General features: G+C 42.5%; 1 long non-coding RNA gene across 1 annotated transcript in view; it reads left to right on the top strand.

The window, feature by feature from the left end:
• The first annotated feature begins 7,075 nt into the window (after positions 1-7,075).
• LOC147023515 (uncharacterized) overlaps positions 7,076-16,894 on the top strand; it is a 25,822-nt gene continuing 16,003 nt past the window's right edge. Inside the window, exon 1 of the long non-coding RNA XR_015060243.1 lies at positions 7,076-7,276. This is a non-coding gene — a long non-coding RNA (uncharacterized LOC147023515). The remainder of the gene's footprint in view (positions 7,277-16,894) is intronic.

The raw sequence follows: 16,894 nt of genomic DNA, 5'->3' as shown, positions 1-16,894 counted from the left end.
ATTAGAAGAGGGCATAGGAGGCAGGCGATCAGAGAGGATGGGGAAGCAGCTCGTAGAGGAGGAAGACACGAGTGCGGAGTGAGGGGCGCACGCGGTTGAGAGAGAACATAGCTCGGAAATGGCCTGTAAGAACAGGGCTTTACCGCTGGCTTTCCTACGATGCATGAAGAAGACTGCACGATTCTCGTATTCGTGCTGAGGCGATTTGGCTCACGTGGTGAAGTGAGACGCTGGCTAGCGACTCGTGGCTGGTCATATGTGACAGGCCTCGAAGCCTCATGTATGTCACCGAAGGGAACGGCGTCATTCTAAGCTGCACAGGGTCTATGAGCCTTGGTGTTGAATACCGCTCACAAATTGCCTGACATACGTTTTCACATTATGAGAGAGAGCGACTTGACGCCATTTTGCACGTGTCCACACATGCAAATTGAAGCGCCTCAATTCCAAGTTCCATAAAGACCATCCCTAGACCAAGCTAAGTGCCAGAACAAAGGAAGGATTTTCTTTTATTTTGTTTCCCCTTGTCCGTATTTAAGTCTGTGTGTAGAGGCGCCTCAACTTTGACTATATCTCATGTATTGTTAGATTCTGATGATTGCCCTTTGTAAATATTTGTCTATTTTCATTAAATCTGTTTATTTTACGTTGCTGTGTCCATGTATTTGTTGTGGGGTTCGAGTATAAACCCCCCTGTGCTGTGCTTCCCCATGCCTCCGTCCCTCCGCCATTGCGACCTGCCCTCCCGTGCGCGTTATAATCTCTGAGGATCAACGTGTCCGCCTCCTAATAAGGAAAAACCGCTCAACCATCCGAGCTGGTGGTGTTAACCACCCGTCACTACAAATTGGGTCAGGGGAATTAACTTGGGCTGCCAGCGCCGTGACAATATATGTCTCAAGACATACGATGGATATATACTCCAATTACACTTTCTTGCTGAAGCATCGATTGTATGGTTATATAGTTATGGTTTTCCAAAACCAAAACCAGATATAGTTATAGTTTTGGAAAACTTACCCCAGGGAAGAGCATACATGGATACGAAGGTGACCCGAGGATCAGTTATTTCATCAGTCTTTGTGTAGATAGTCCTTGGTCCCTTGTGGAAGGGCTGTTCAGGGTGGGGGGGGGCATGCATTGGCTAGGCTGTATTTGTCCCGTGTAATGTCTCCCCCCTCCCGCCTCCCCCACTTCTGTTACTTTCAATCTTTCCCCCATTGCTCCGATTGCCTTGTTTCAACAGTCCACCTCTAATCTCTCCTCCATCAAACATCCTTTCAACAGTCCCTCCTTCACCACATCGGTCTTACCTTCAATCCCGCAGCCGTTTGGTCATCCCTCAGTCGTGCGGGTTCCTTTCCGTGTTCCCTCCATCTGCACATTGCTTTGGGTGCTCATGCATGCTCATGTCACGCTTCGCATGCATGTTCATGGCGCTTGGTGCTCGGCATGGCTTGCGAGGCGCGGCGCTTCTCGCGGGCATGGTAGTGCAAAACAATGCGACTGGGTGTTTTCTATGCAAAGGAGGGGGCTGGGGGCTCTCGTGGCTTTGGGCGCATAGAGGGCAGGGCGGTGCTTCGTTGAAAGTTCCCTCAGAATAGCATGGCAATTTCCACGAGTAACGTCATGCACCCACCCCCATTGGAAGCGGACCAATGGGAGGGAGGGAAGGCTTGTGGGAGGAGAGGAAGAAAGCTGAGGTGAAGAAGAAGCAGAAAGGCAAGAGAAGGACTTGTGAAAAGCTCGTGTGAGCAGGGATGAAGAGTGCTCCTGAGCACACGGCTCAGAAAGCAGAAAGGGTAGAAGCAAAAGGCAGAGGGAAGGAGAAAGGAGAAACGAACAGGATAAGCTCACATGAGCAGAAGACAATGAGTGAGAAGGTTCATGAGAGAAGGAACAAAAATGTGAGGGAAAAGAAAGGAAGGTTTCACAAGCAGTTGGTGTCGAGCTTCTGTGGGAAAAGAACACTCCTTCTACGAGCGTCATCCTGCCATCTCGATCCTGTCAGCCACGAAGGACGAGGAGGGTGAACGGCGGAACCTCATCAACAGGGTCCTGAGGAGGAAGAATGTGAGGCAGAGGAGGGCGAGGCGCACATCAAGCTCACACATCTGGGATGCCAGAGAGGACTCACCTACTGGGTCTGGGCAATCAGTGACGTGGCTGTGTGTTCACATCGCCACTACCTATCTTCCCCATCCATTTTCCTCCAGATTCTCCTGTATATTTGTGTGAGGTGAGGGAGAGAAGGCAGGACTGCTTTCCTTTTCTCCATTCATTACTTTTATTTTCAAGTCCTCCTTGTTTTACTCTGCCCCTGAGTGAATGATGGCCAAGTCTTTTGTTTAAGTAAGATTGAATAAGAATACATGTTATGGTTAAATCTGCTCAGATGTGCCTTTTTGCTTTCTTGCTTATAAATACTTATTTTTAAATGATTGCTTGCTTGTGTGTTTGTAATAAATAATTATTTGTTGCGATTTCCAATCCGTCTCAGTTCTTTTCCTTTATTGGTCTGACAGTGTACAATTAAGATTAGATGGGACATTCTACCCCAGTAATTTGCTTTCTCAGCGAGTGCACACTGACTGTAACGCTCGGCAGTAATCCATGTGTGCGCTGAGGGCACTGACCACGATTAGCTGGCCACCCACAGGGAAAGAATCATGCAAAGTAGTGTAACCCTGCCCGGATTGGTTGTGTCAATCGGCGTTCATTGTTGCTTAACAACCTGCCGGTGCGTGGAGTTATCTGTGCCCGGCGGCCTCAGCACCATGTGTTCAGTAGGGACCCAAGTGCTTCCCCTGGGAGCAAGCCTCGAACCCCGGATCCATGACAATACGTACACGTAAATGTGACGTTTACCCTGATTTCAGTACTTCTATATCTGTTTGTACAGTGATATATCTGTTCAATTCAATGCATGAATAGACACAAGTCAAGGTTTACAAGTTACAGAAGTTCTTGTGAACTCAAACGACAAATCATATATTATGTGTGGAAGGTCATGCAAATTGTTTGAGATATACTTGAAGGAGTGGCTCGGAAGTCATCGGTCCGATTGTTACATGGCTTACCTTTGGCAGAACTGTCATCACTCTCGACAGATGTTCACTGATTATCACAGGTACTGAGTTTGCACATGAATGTGCACTTGAGGCCACTGTCTCTGCATACACACTTGGGAAGCTTTCAGCTTTTGGGACAAGTACAAGCCAGTAGCTCCAGCACATCTTGAGGTGCGGGTTGTCCATCCATCCAGTTTACTGACAGCTGTACATGTCCATCCTGGGGGTTTTGGCCATCCTGGTTTTGGAGGTTTTTTCTGTCTACAGATTTCTGCATAGATTATGTCCAGACTGAAGGATTGTATCAGGGTGCTGACCCTGTTTGATTCAGGCTTATGTGCTCTGGATCTGGGTCACCGGTTGAAAGACCAAGCATGAATCGCTGGAGAAAATCGGGCATCACAAAGGATTCCTTATCGACATCGACTGGATAATAGGGCCATGGGGTTGGTGTTTTTTTCGTTGTTGTTCCTTATCACTGATCGCAGGTGTGATGATGTCCGATCGATAATTTTGGAAATGTTTGATTTCAGTTCTCTTCAAAGTTTTGTATATCATTGACAGTCTTGTAGTGTTACACAGTCAGGCACAGCTACAAACTTCCCTTCCAAATCCAAATACTGTCTCCCAGCTCACTTTCCATTTTCCTACAGATAGTTTTTTTTTTTTTGATGGAATTGGTCAATCGATGCATTCCTTTGGAAGTTATTAAGATGTCCAGCTTTTCTGTAAGGGTTTTCACCAGGACAATTTGTTTGTTGGGGATGATGCTGTTTTGTATATGTATTGAAATAATTCCTCATATGTTTCATCTTGCAACCTTCGGTTTTTAGAATCCATGGCATTGTCCGTATGTTGTTTCTGTGGGTTTGGGCTTTGCATAAATTCCAAAGGGTTCCGAACTTGGTGGCCATAGTTTAGAAATTGTGTGGAGTCAGGCAAACTGTCCAACCAATGGGTGGAACTTGCACGGCTCCTTTTTATAGCATAGATATACTATAAATACATCCATTCAAATAAGCTGTGTAAGTTTAAATCTGATATCTTGATAAAAATTACTGAGGTTTGGCAAAAATAAAATCACAAAAATATCCCATCTACAGGGTGCCCCACAGAAAACCAGGAAATTTGGTACAGTTTATTTAAAACAAAACAAAAGCAAACTTAGATGTAGTGTAAAAATAAAATCGGATCATTCTGAAATAAAATAAAAAACGGTAAGAAAATTAATATCTTAGTTTATTGATATGGTAAAATACGGCAAAATAAATCTCAAATTTCCTGGTTTTCTGTGGGGCACCCTGTATGATCATATATGTATATATATATATATATATATATATATATATATATATATATATATATATATATATATATATAAAATCATAATCCGACACACCTCCTGATTTATGATGAGCATTGCCACGGATTATGTCTCACTGTAAAACCGCATAATCTGCAAAGAACAACAATCCGTCTGCCACGCAGACAATTGTTCCCACTAATGCAAACCATGCAACCAGAAGGCGCGTGATGTTATCGGCAGGTCGTTTGTAAAAAAAAAACAAACAAAAAAAAAAAAATATATATATATATATATATATACATATATATTGTATACAAATGGGGGAGGGGGGAGCACAAATTTGTTTGGTACTAGCCCCACAATAGGTTAATCCAGCCCTGGTAGCTTTCTTGTTGTGTGCAAATATTGCCCCTCTGCCTCCACTGTTGTCTCACACTTCCATGAACCTCGACCTTGTATATAAGCATATTGTTCCTCTGCAAAATAAAAATTGAGTCTAATCCGTTGCTCTTTTCTAAGCAGAGGGATTTTAATATTTTCAAGATCTCTCTCTATCGAGTGCAGCCTGTGGCTGCTGGTTGCATCATTGGTTGGGACACGGCTATGCCGCTGATGCGGTGTCCCCCTTACCAGTACACTGGTGCTAATTTTGCCGACCTTGGAAGGATGACAGGCTGAGTCAACCTCCTGGTGTATTTTAATTCAGCGGCCAACAGGGCTTGAACTCAGGACCCAAGGATCCCAAGCCGCCACCCTAACCACTAAGCCAACACCAGGCTATTTTCAACATAAGATGGCGAGAGATCAATTCTACACATCATTCGAAGTATTCTATTTTCAAAAGATCAGAAAATGTACAATAACTCATGGCAGCAACCACCATCTAATGGGAGAATCCTGGTTGCACAATCACAATACAAGAAGGTGTGAAATGTGGGATCACTTTACCAGCAACCCATTTGCTTAACCTTCATGTCATCTCGATTTACAACTTTAATAAATTTCCCAGTAATAATTCCTTGAGCAGAGAGAAGGCTGGGTGATCAATGCTGGGAATGGCATGGTAGGTCTTGTTTTAAGTTGTTTTCCATGACATGATCCATTGTGTGACACCTGGCCCATTGTAAGACAGTTTCAAAGTATCTCTGACTCTGATCTATCTATTCATGAGGCTGGTGACTTGCTAAAGCTTTCAGAAATATATCAAAGTGAGAAAAGATGACATTTTATCTAGTAATACAAGATACTTCACCTGAATATTGAATCTTACCGAATGCCTGAACCTTCTTTCTTCCTCTCAGCCAGAGGACGAAGAATCGCACATACTGGCAATGAGTTTTGGGTGAGAAGATGGAATATGAACCAATGCAATTCCAGATAAAACATTTTTTTAAATCTCTATAATTAAATAGCGAATATCTGTGATCACATAGTGAACGACAAGGGTAATCCTCCCACCTCTTCCCCTCCCCCCGGCTTACCCTCGGTGATTGCCCGCAACTTACCCTTGACCTGCAATCCCATGATGGCTATATCTTTTTCAGACCGCCATATGACCTTGACCTTCAACATTTAGGAATAGGGTGTAAATTAAGGAAATGTGTCCCCATGTACAATCTATCCATAAAACTCAACAACATGAGAATCGGAGGAAAATTATTCAAGTTATAAAGGAGGATGAAAAGGTGTTTTTTGTTAATGAGGTCACAATCACAAAAAAGTAGGTCGAGGACACTAAACAAATATCAGGTGCACAACTTCAGTGCAGATCCATTATTATGATGCAAAAGCATCATGGAAGGCCAAGCAGTCTTTGAGATTTCGCATTGGCAACATTGAGCGATGACAAAAAAAAAGCATTTTTTTTTGACCACTATCTGACCTCAACCTTTAACCCTGTCAGGGGTATGATGTAAATTGAGCGTCAATGAGACTTGCTCTAGGGTAGGCCATCTAGAGGGCAATTTCGTTCTGATTGGACAAACCTTAAGCGAGTTTTGGTGAAAATGATAAAATGTGTAATTAGGTCATGACCTTACAATTAGATCAAGGTCAAAAAAGTCAATCCTGCATACTTTTTATTCACATCATTGATACAAAATTTAATTCCAAAAGTCTGAGCCAGCTCGGAAATTTCGGAAATGAGGATTGCAAGAAGAAACAACTTCGTTGGTTGGCGGGGGATAAAAAATACTGCAAATGGTGGTTTAGTACTCATTGGGGTCTAATAAGCTCTGTGGTACCATTTAAAAATTGGGGGTGCTAATTATAGAAACAAACCCTGCAACAGCAATTAGCCTTCCCCCCCTATCCTAGAGGGAGAGGTCTAAATATGAGAATCGACATTTATTGAAATAATGGCATTTACTATCTGCCAGCTTGGATCTCGTTAGCAAAGCAGAGTCGAGCCCAGTTCGTACTTGTATGGACCTTTATGGAATGCTGGAGGTTGTAGGTTGAGGAAGGGTTGTGCACCTCAAATATGGGCGTCGATTGGTGGGGGACGGGGGGGACATGTCCCCCCCCCCACTTTTTATCAAGGGGGGGGACAACATATCGATTTCCCCCCCCCACACTTTTTCATTGAACGTAAGTTACGTAACACAAAACGAGCTGCTCTAAAACAACCAGGCCGAGATGCTCCTCAAATACAAGAATAAATTTTTAAATCTCTCTTAAAGTTTCATTGGTCTATTATCGTTCTATTAAAGATGATAGGTTAACAATTCAACATTGAGAATCCGTGCTTCCCAAGCCATGGTCTCCCACCGGCCAAGCGTCCATAGCGACGTCGCTTTTTGATCCTTCGATGTCGGCTCTTCCTATCATTGTGAAGCAGAATTCGCCAAGCATTGGATTGTTCACCCACTAACAGGGAACGTGACCTGGACATTTTGAGGTATGTTGGGAAGTTTTCGGACTTTGTATCGTCATTTTATGAGTGTTTAAAGAAATTGCGGCTTCATGGCCCGGAGCGCCACGCCTCGGATAGTGTTAGGCCGCAACGGCTCGGGGCCCCTTTTGCGACCAAAATAGTTTTATTTCACCTTTCTAACTTGTATCGCCGGATGCCTGATATTATTACCTGCACGATGATGTGTGTGTTTAATTTTTGTGACTTTGCACCGTCGAGTTATAAGCCAATAAAATATTTCGCGGCCTGGTATGCTGATTGAGATGGTGAAGCTTGTGCAGGATGACACGGTTTCACTCTACCGGCTCGCACGAACGGACGGAAAGATATTTTGTAATTCTGTTTTCATATTTCGCAGTCGATAACAGTGGCCTAAATCCCAACGTTGAAAACCGGGTGAAAATCGAAGGACAGTGGGTATTTTGACGACTAAATTAGCTTTGAATACTTGGGAAACATAAAATAAAATGCGCTGATTCACTCGCTTTTGCGGCGGTTAATGTAATTTTTTAATTGGTACTTGGACTTAGGGGAGGTATAGACCTACAAAACGAGAGGTATCATTCGGTCGTCGGACTTATGAGGGTGAAATTATAGATTTTAAGAGGTAGCTGTTGAAAAATATGCAAAATTCACCTCAGCGGTTCGGACAAACGAACGGAAAATTATTTTTGAATTTTGTTCTCGGATTATACAGTATCTATAGGGTAGTAATGAGATTACCTCGAAAATCCGATTTAAAAAGGCTTAGGCTTCGTCGCTCAGCCGCGGCTTGCAATTTTTACTCGGAAAAACAACGTTCCGGAAGGAATTTCTCTTCCGTCATCATCCGAATAATTTTCCGTTTGCACGAGGACAAAGACGAAGGAGAGACCGACAGAATAAGGTGTCTCATTAAACTGTGTGATTTAGAATGATTAAATTAGAGATTTTATATGCAGCGTTTAAAATTACATATAGAGGATTGTCAGCTTCTTCTTCTTCACCATGTCGACCCCGCAACGGTTCTGGGCCCCTTTAGCGACCAAAATGGTTCATTTCACCTTTCTAACTTATATCGCACTATACTTAAACAAAACGTACGGGCACGCACTATACTTAAACAAAATGTATGGGTACACACTATACTTAAACAAAACGTACGGGCATGCACTATACTTAAACAAAACGTACGGGCACGCACTATACTTAAACAAAACGTACGGGCACGCACTATACTTAAACAAAATGTATGGGTACACACTATACTTAAACAAAACGTACGGGCATGCACTATACTTAAACAAAACGTACGGGCACGCACTATACTTAAACAAAATGTACGGGCACGCACTATACTTAAACAAAACGCACGGGCACGCACTACACTTAAACAAAATGTACGGGCACGCACTACACTTAAACAAAACGTACGGGCACGCACTATACTTAAACAAAACGTACGGGCATGCACTATACTTAAACAAAACGTACGGGCACGCACTATACTTAAACAAAACGTACGGGCACACACTATACTTAAACAAAACGTACGGGCACGCACTATACTTAAACAAAACGTACGGGCACGCACTATACTTAAACAAAACGTACGGGCACGCACTATACTTAAACAAAATGTATGGGCACGCACTATACTTAAACAAAGGCACGCGGTTTCAAAGTTGCGTGTTTTTTTTTTGCACGTACGGGCACGCACTCGTGGAAATGATGAACGTATTAACAAATCAACAAACTATGTACAATAATTGGAAAGAAGAGAGTGCACGTCCGGCCGGCAACCAGTGCCGGCTATAGGCTATAATCAGCATGGGGGCATTCGTTTTTCCAAAGGGGGCACTTTATTTTTCAACACCCCTATATATAGCAAGCAAATGCTCACCGATACAATAAACAACACAGTGAAAGTGCTTTGAAAAAGGCTACAAGGCTAAAAGTTTGAAATCGGCTAAAAGTTCAGTTGACACCTGAACAAAACAATAACTATACAGAAAATCTGGACTGGACAATCTGGACTGGGGGGCGGGGGCACAAAGTCTAATCTGGGTGGGCATTGCCCCCCAATGCCCCCCCCCGCCCGTGAGGCAGACACTGACGGCAACAGATCTTAATCCTTCGTCTCCTGGTCTTGTGGTTTGTGAGAGGTAAAGAATTACATAAATGTTCACATTACAACTGATTTTAGCTCATTCCTTTGGTGAACCCTTTTGATGGCATGCAAATCAAGAACACAATCTTTAACGACGACGCTAACTATGAACCAATAATATCATCATCATCTCACTCAACTTTAGCTCATTGGTTAATTAAATGCAGATTAAATAAAATGATGAATATTAATAATCTCAGGTAATAAAATACCAGGGTATCTGACCCTAACCAAAAGTAATAAAAGTAATAAGCACGTAGCCGGGAACTAAGCGAGTAATGGAATGCTAAATTGGGAGCTCAGATGCTAAATTAAGAACGGAACTCATATCGGCGCTCTTTTAGAAATACATGTGCTACACAAAGCTTATCACATGTCAACATTGTGCCTGGAGGTATAGTGACCTAGCCAAAAGTATGTTGACCTTAAAAATGCCCTGTAACGCAAAAATAACCCTTATAATTCACATGTCAAAATTTATTCAACTGAAATGTAATTCCCTTCTCGTTTCATAGAGGATATGGATATCAGAAAGTTTTTCGCGACATCATCAAGTAGCACATCCCCGACCACTCTCCTGGAGCAATCAAGTTCCCAGAAAGAGGTGGACGATTCAAAGGAGAAGATAGCAGAAAAGGGTGCATGTGCGAGTACTCGGCCTAATTTCCCAGATCAGCCTTTTCAACCTTAGGATGTCAGTTGTATCCCAGTCCAAATACTGCCAAACCGAAAGTTGAAGTTTCAACAACAGTGGTTCAAAGATTTTCCGTGGCTTCATTTTGATCAGAGCATCGGCGGTGTACTCTGTCACACCTGTACGGACGCTTCTCGTGAAAAACTTACCGAACTTGCCCGCTGTGCAGAAGACGCATTTGTCTCAAAGGGCTTTCGGAACTGGAAAAAGGCTACAGAAAAATTCAGACAACACGAACGATCAAACACACATAGGCTTGCCTCTGAAAATCTGAAATGTCACAGAAGTCAACCTGGTGTCCGTGTGCAGCTGAGCAGCAAACTGCTAGAAGAGCAAAGATCTGCACAGTCAGCACTTCTGAAGATTATCACCTCACTGCAATATTTAGCCCGACAAGGTTTTGCAATTCGTGGGAAGGTTGCCTCTGACGGGAATTTCAAAATGCTCTTACAGTTGCGGGCCAAGGATGATGTAAACCTCAAGACGTGGCTGTCAATGAAGATGACTTTCACAAGTGGAGAAATTCAGAACGAAATTCTACAGTTGATGAGTCATGCCATCCGCAGAAATATCTGCAGTAACGTGAATGAAATGTCCACTCAGTTCGGACTCGTAACTGATGGAACGCAAGATATTCAGGGTAATGAGCAGGAGTCTGTGTGTGTGCGCTACGTGATGGATTCCTTTGATGTTCAAGAAGATCTCATCGGCCTCTACCAAGTATCGTCAACAACAGGAGTATCACTTTGTAAGATGTTTCAGGATGTCCTAATTCGGTGTCAACTCCCTATTGAACTCCCTATTGATAAAAAGATGGAGGCACACAGGACTTACGATGGGGCAAGCAACATGTCCGGAAAGTACAAAGGCTGTCAAGCACAGCTAAAAAAAACTCCAACCGCTGGCCAATTATGTTCACTGTGGAGCTCATGTCACCCAACTCATTACATCCAAAGCCTTACAAACTGCACCGTTCATAAGAGAGGCCTTTGATTATGTCCAGGTACTCAGCAACATCTACAACAACTCTGGAAAATTCAAGCATATGTACTTGAATATCCACGCTGACGATGCTGACACTCCTTGCCCTACACGCCTGAGGCCAATTTGCCCGACGCATTGGTTAACTCGTTCTCCTGCCGTGAAATCGATATTGGATAATAGTGGGGCAACTTAGCATAACAATTGTGCATTTTGTGAGGAAAGCACCAAATTCGGCACACGAGTAGCCTATCATATTATGAACAGATTTGGATATTGGGCCATCTCAAATTCAGCCGCTGATGGCTGTGGCAGCCATTTTCCACTGCCATCAAAAATTTGAGATGGCCCAATATCCAAATCTGTTCATAATATGATAGGCTACTAGTGTGCCGAATTTGGTGCTTTCCTCAAAAAATGCACAATTGTTATGCTATATTTAGCTAAGTTGCCCCCACTATAACTATGAAGCGGTACTACATGCCCTTCTACAAGCAAGTGATGACTTTGGTACGAACACGGCATCGCGAGCCAACGGTATTCGAAGCTGTCTTTCATCAGGAAAGTGTGTTCTCGGTCTGTTTGCATCATTGCCCGTTCTCCAATCCCTTGAATACCTCAATAAGGCACTTCGGGGTTCACAAGTTACCGTCTCTGGTATGCTTCCCGCTGAAAAGGTAACTGCACGGAATCTCCAATCTCTCCGTACCGACCAGACGTTTAAGGAGGTTTTTGAAGCAGCACAACAGAAGCTCCAGCAGTACCATCTAGATCCAGTGACCCTCCCTCATAAGCGCAAGCTTCCGAAGAGACTTGATGGAGGCACGCAGGAATACACTGCAAATTCTGCAGAGGAGGTATACAGAGTTGAATTTTTCAAAGTCATCGACAGCGCATCCGAGAACTTGAATGAGTACTTCACATCAACCGACCTCATGGCCTACAGGGACTTGCGTGAAATGCTCCTGTCTGGGTCATTCAAACCACAAATAGTTCGCAAATATCCCGAACTGTCGGATTCCCTTGAGCAAGAACTTGGCTTCTTTCGGAACTGTTCATCTGTTGAGGATTACCGTAAGATATCTGTAGACATGGTGCCGGAAGTCTGTCGAATGTTCCCACAGATAGAACGTTTGCTTAGGCTTCTATTGGTTTCTCCAGAAAGTTCATGCGAAGCTGAACGGTCATTCAGGGCACTCAGACGTATGAAGACTTTGTTACGTTCCACAATGACCCAACAACGCCTCAACCATCTCATGATCTGTCATGTTCATCGAGATCGTCTGACTGCACTTGACCCCCAAGACATTGCTACAAAGTTTTTAACTGGATCATCAGACAAGAAGGTTCATATTTATGGCAAGTTTTAAGGTAAGTTGACCATAATCGTGTAATATCAATTTGTATGTCAGTCTAGTTTTCAGTTTATGTTTAGTGAATCAGTTCAAGGGTCGTGAGAAGGAGGCTTGATCAACAATTCTTTATGTATACAGAATACATATATATATATATATATATATATATATATATAAATATAATTTAATTAATCATAGACATTTCAAAGTTTCAAGTGTCATGAAAGAAATATATATATATATATGTATTTCTTTGATGACACTTGAAACTTTGAAATGTGTATGATCAATGTTTAATTAATTTCACTCCGTCTGCTTACATTTGATAAAAAGATGGTCGACAGATGGTCAGATTAATTTAAGGGATTTGTGTGATCAGAAGGCAGCATGTCAACGAGCGTATAAAATCAAGAATTTGCAAGGGTAGACTTGCGTGTCCACGCCGGCACGAAGTGGGCTTCGTGGTCTGGACATGCAATGTCCCTCCCCCCCCCCCCACTTTTCAAAAGCAATCGATGCCCATGACCTCAAATGATACTGCCTTGTCTTGTATATGTTCACCTGTGGAGATGAGGGAACTACAATGTCTACTATTATGGTGTAGTAGCAGCAAGGGGCATAGAACCAACATTACATAACCGCATTTGAGATCAGCAGTCTTATGCCACCATCAAAACAGACAGAACGAGGACACTCAGTCAAACGCAAACCTCCGCCACGTAATGCCTGATCCATGAGAACATATTGGGCCCAATACATTTTTGAAATATCATGCTATCCAGTACGATATCGTTTTTGGCCCTCCGTCTCAATGGTGAAGAATCACTTTAAAAATTAAATAATCCTCGTATCCAGGTCCAGATTCAGATCTTCACCAAATTCGAATCAATTTGTCCTTACCACACACCCAACATGTCCACCAAGTTTCGTCTTAATCCGTCCAGAACTTTTTGAGATATCGTGCTATATATTGTTGTTGGCCATATCTCTCAATAGTGAAGAATCACTTAAAAAACTTCTTGTAGCCAGATCCGGATCCGGATCTTCACCAAAATCTAATCATTTAGTCCTTGTCACACACCGAACCTGTCCACAAAATTTCATCCGGATCAATCGATAACTTTTTGAGATATCCTGCACACATAGACAAACAAATGAAATTGCTCGTTGAGGAAGGAATTGCCGGAATAACTTTGTCATATCTCCATGATCTCTGAAAAAAACAAAAAGCTGGAAATCAATTTGTTTCTTATAAGTCGATAGTGCTACTGTTTAATGAGTTATAGCACTTAGTTTGTTCAGAATCATAACTTGGAAGTCAATCGGACTTGAAATGGCATTTTTATCACAATTTGAAAGTTTTGACCCGACCCCCCTGACATTCGGCCCCCGACCGCGAAGAAGGGTGTTGGTGTGACACCCCAATGAGACATATGGTTGGATACAGAATTGGAAGATGCACATTTTGGATTTGGTTTGAAGTTGATACGACCATTTTAGCGGACGTTATTGCGAAAATAAGAATTTCGGTTTTTCGGTGGCCTTGACCTTGACCTTTGATCTAGATTCACCAAAAACGACAATTGTCTAAGTTGGACCATGGCCGACGTCTGTACCCAGTTTGGTCATAATCGCTGAAATGGTGCGGCTGCTACAGGGTAAACAAACACACAAATAAACAGACAGACAGACAGAGACACAGAATGACACACACAACCGACCAACATAATTGCCGAAATCCGAAGGATTCCGGCAATTAACAAACAAATATACAGACAGAAAGGGGTGAAAACATAACCTCCTTCACCTTCGATGGCGGAGGTAACTAGAAGGGCACTCGGTAGAGCGCATACCTCCGCCATGCATTGCTTGATCCACGAGAACATATCAAACCCAATAACTTTTTGAAATGTCATGCTATATATCGTTTTTGGCACAATCTCTCAATGATGGAGAATCACTTAAAAATTCCTCGTAGCCAGATCCGGATTGGGATCTTCAGCAAAATCTGATCAGTTCGGCCTTGTCACACCCAAACTGCCCTCCAAATTTCATCTGAATCCATTCACAACTTTTTGAGATATCCTGCACATAAACAAACAAACAAACAGAGAGACAGGGCTGAAAACCTCCTTCTACCATCAGTGGCAGAGGTAAATAAGTCAGGACACAGTTTCTTGAGGAAATGGCTTTTCGTGACAGTAATAACTTGAGGGGGAGTACTCGGTAGAGTGCAAAACCTCCGCCGCTAATACTGCTATGTCACTCAAGTGAACCTGATATCCTATTCATTCAATTTGACGTCAACAGTGCTCAGAGTGATAGTTTGCAACTTTCCCTTTTACTTTTACACACTCAATTCATTCGTCATAACTCGATTCCTTGAGACAGAAATTGATTTTACGTGGGTATATCCACCTGAAGTTCCAAAATCAGCCGCAATTATAATTTTGGTATGTTTTTTGTTGTAAATCACTTACAACATGTAGAAATGAAAAAAAAAATATCGAAATTTGGTTGAAAAAAAAGTTGCAAAATTTTTTTTTCTCCAACAAATTTTTTTGGTGGGGGGCGGGGGGGTTGGAAATCACTTAAAACATGTAGAAATGCAAAAAAAAAATTGAAATCTTTTTTCAAAATGGCCGCCATAGCGGCCATATTGGACTTTGGACCAAGTCCAAAATCGAATGGCATGATCCTTGGACCATACCTAATCCCCCCACCAAGTTTCGTCGAAATCCGTCGAGGAGTTTTTCCGTAATACTGTTCACAAACAAACAAACAAACAAACAAGCAGTCATAGAATGGTACTTACGAAATCATCAACTTGACCTCTGACCTTGTTTTATAAAAGCTGTCTCTCCAGAAGGTAGCGACGCAAACCAGAAGTTTCTACGATGATTGTGTCAAACCATCAAAAATCGTAACGTCGATCGAAGCAAAAATCTCCATTTCTCCACGCAATTATATTATACCTCAACGTAACCCAACGACGCGTCTGCTCGAGCGCACTGCATCACGTGACGACCCATGACGCGTCGAGTGAAATATTTTTTATACAATCTTAAAACGTCTCCAAAACATCTGATTTTTACCAGAATTTCAACAACCGAGTTTTAAGCGTCCGAAGCGATCGCAAAAACCGACGACAAAATTAAAATCGAAGTTAAAACGAACTCGTAACGTCAAGCGAAGCAAAAATACTCCATTTCTCCACATGAATTTACGGAATTATGTTTGACCTCACTGTGACCTTGACCTTTGACCGATTTTGACCAAAATCTAATCAGCGCTAGCCACCACGCTCCTGAATCACGTGGTGTAATTTGACATTGGTAGCTTCTTCCGTTCTTGAGTTATCGTGCCTACAAACAAACAAACACACAAACAAGCAGTCATAGACTGGTACTTACGAAATCGACAACTTGACCTCTGACCTTGTCTAATAAAAGTTGTCTCTCGAGAAGGTAGCGATGCAAACCAGAAGTTTCTACGATGATTCTGTACCAAACCATCAAAAATCAAATGTTTTGGATGTTTGACCACACCGTGACCTTGACCTTTGACCGATTTTGAGCAAAATGTAATCAGTGCTAGCCACCACCCTCCTGAGTCACGTGGTGTAATTTGACATTGGTGGTTTCTTCCGTTCTCGAGTTATCATTTTTTGGATGTTTGACCTCACTGTGACCTTGACCTTTGACCAATTTTGACCAAAATATAATCGGCACGAGCCATCACCCTCCTGAATCACGTGGTGTAATTTGACATTGGTAGCTTCTTCCTTTCTCGAGTTATCATGCCTACATACAAACAAACAAACAAACAAACAAGCAGTCATAGACTGGTACTTACGAAATCGTCAACTTGACCTCTGACCTTGTCTAATAAAAGCTGTCTCTTGAGAAGGTAGCGACATAAACCAGAAGTTTCTACGATGATTTTCTGTACCAAACCATCAAAAATCGAATGTTTTGGATGTTTGACCTCACTGTGACCTTGACCTTTGACCGATTTTGACCAAAATCTAATAGCGCGAGCCATCACGCTCCTGAATCAGGTGGTATAATTTGACTTTGGTAGCTTCTTCCGTTCTCGAATTATCTGTACCAAACCATCAAAAATTGAATATTTGACCTCACTGTGACCTTGACCTTTGACCGATTTTGACCAAAATCTAATCAGCGCGAGCCACCACCCTCCTGAATCACGTGGTGTAATTTGACATCAGAAGCTTCTTCCGTTCTCGAGTTATCATTTTTTGGATGTTTGACATCACTGTGACCTTGACCTTTGACCGATTTTGACCAAAATCTAATCAGCACTAGCCATCACCCTCCTGAATGACGTGGTGTAATTTGACATTGGTAGCTCCTTCCGTTCTCGAGTTATCTGTACCAAACCATCAAAAATCGAATATTTGA

This window comes from Eptatretus burgeri, chromosome 7 (assembly GCF_056783735.1).
Source record: "Eptatretus burgeri isolate ZD-2024b chromosome 7, Ebu_testis_v1, whole genome shotgun sequence".
NCBI lineage: Eukaryota > Metazoa > Chordata > Myxini > Myxiniformes > Myxinidae > Eptatretus > Eptatretus burgeri.
This window is presented reverse-complemented; position numbering and strand designations above follow the sequence as displayed.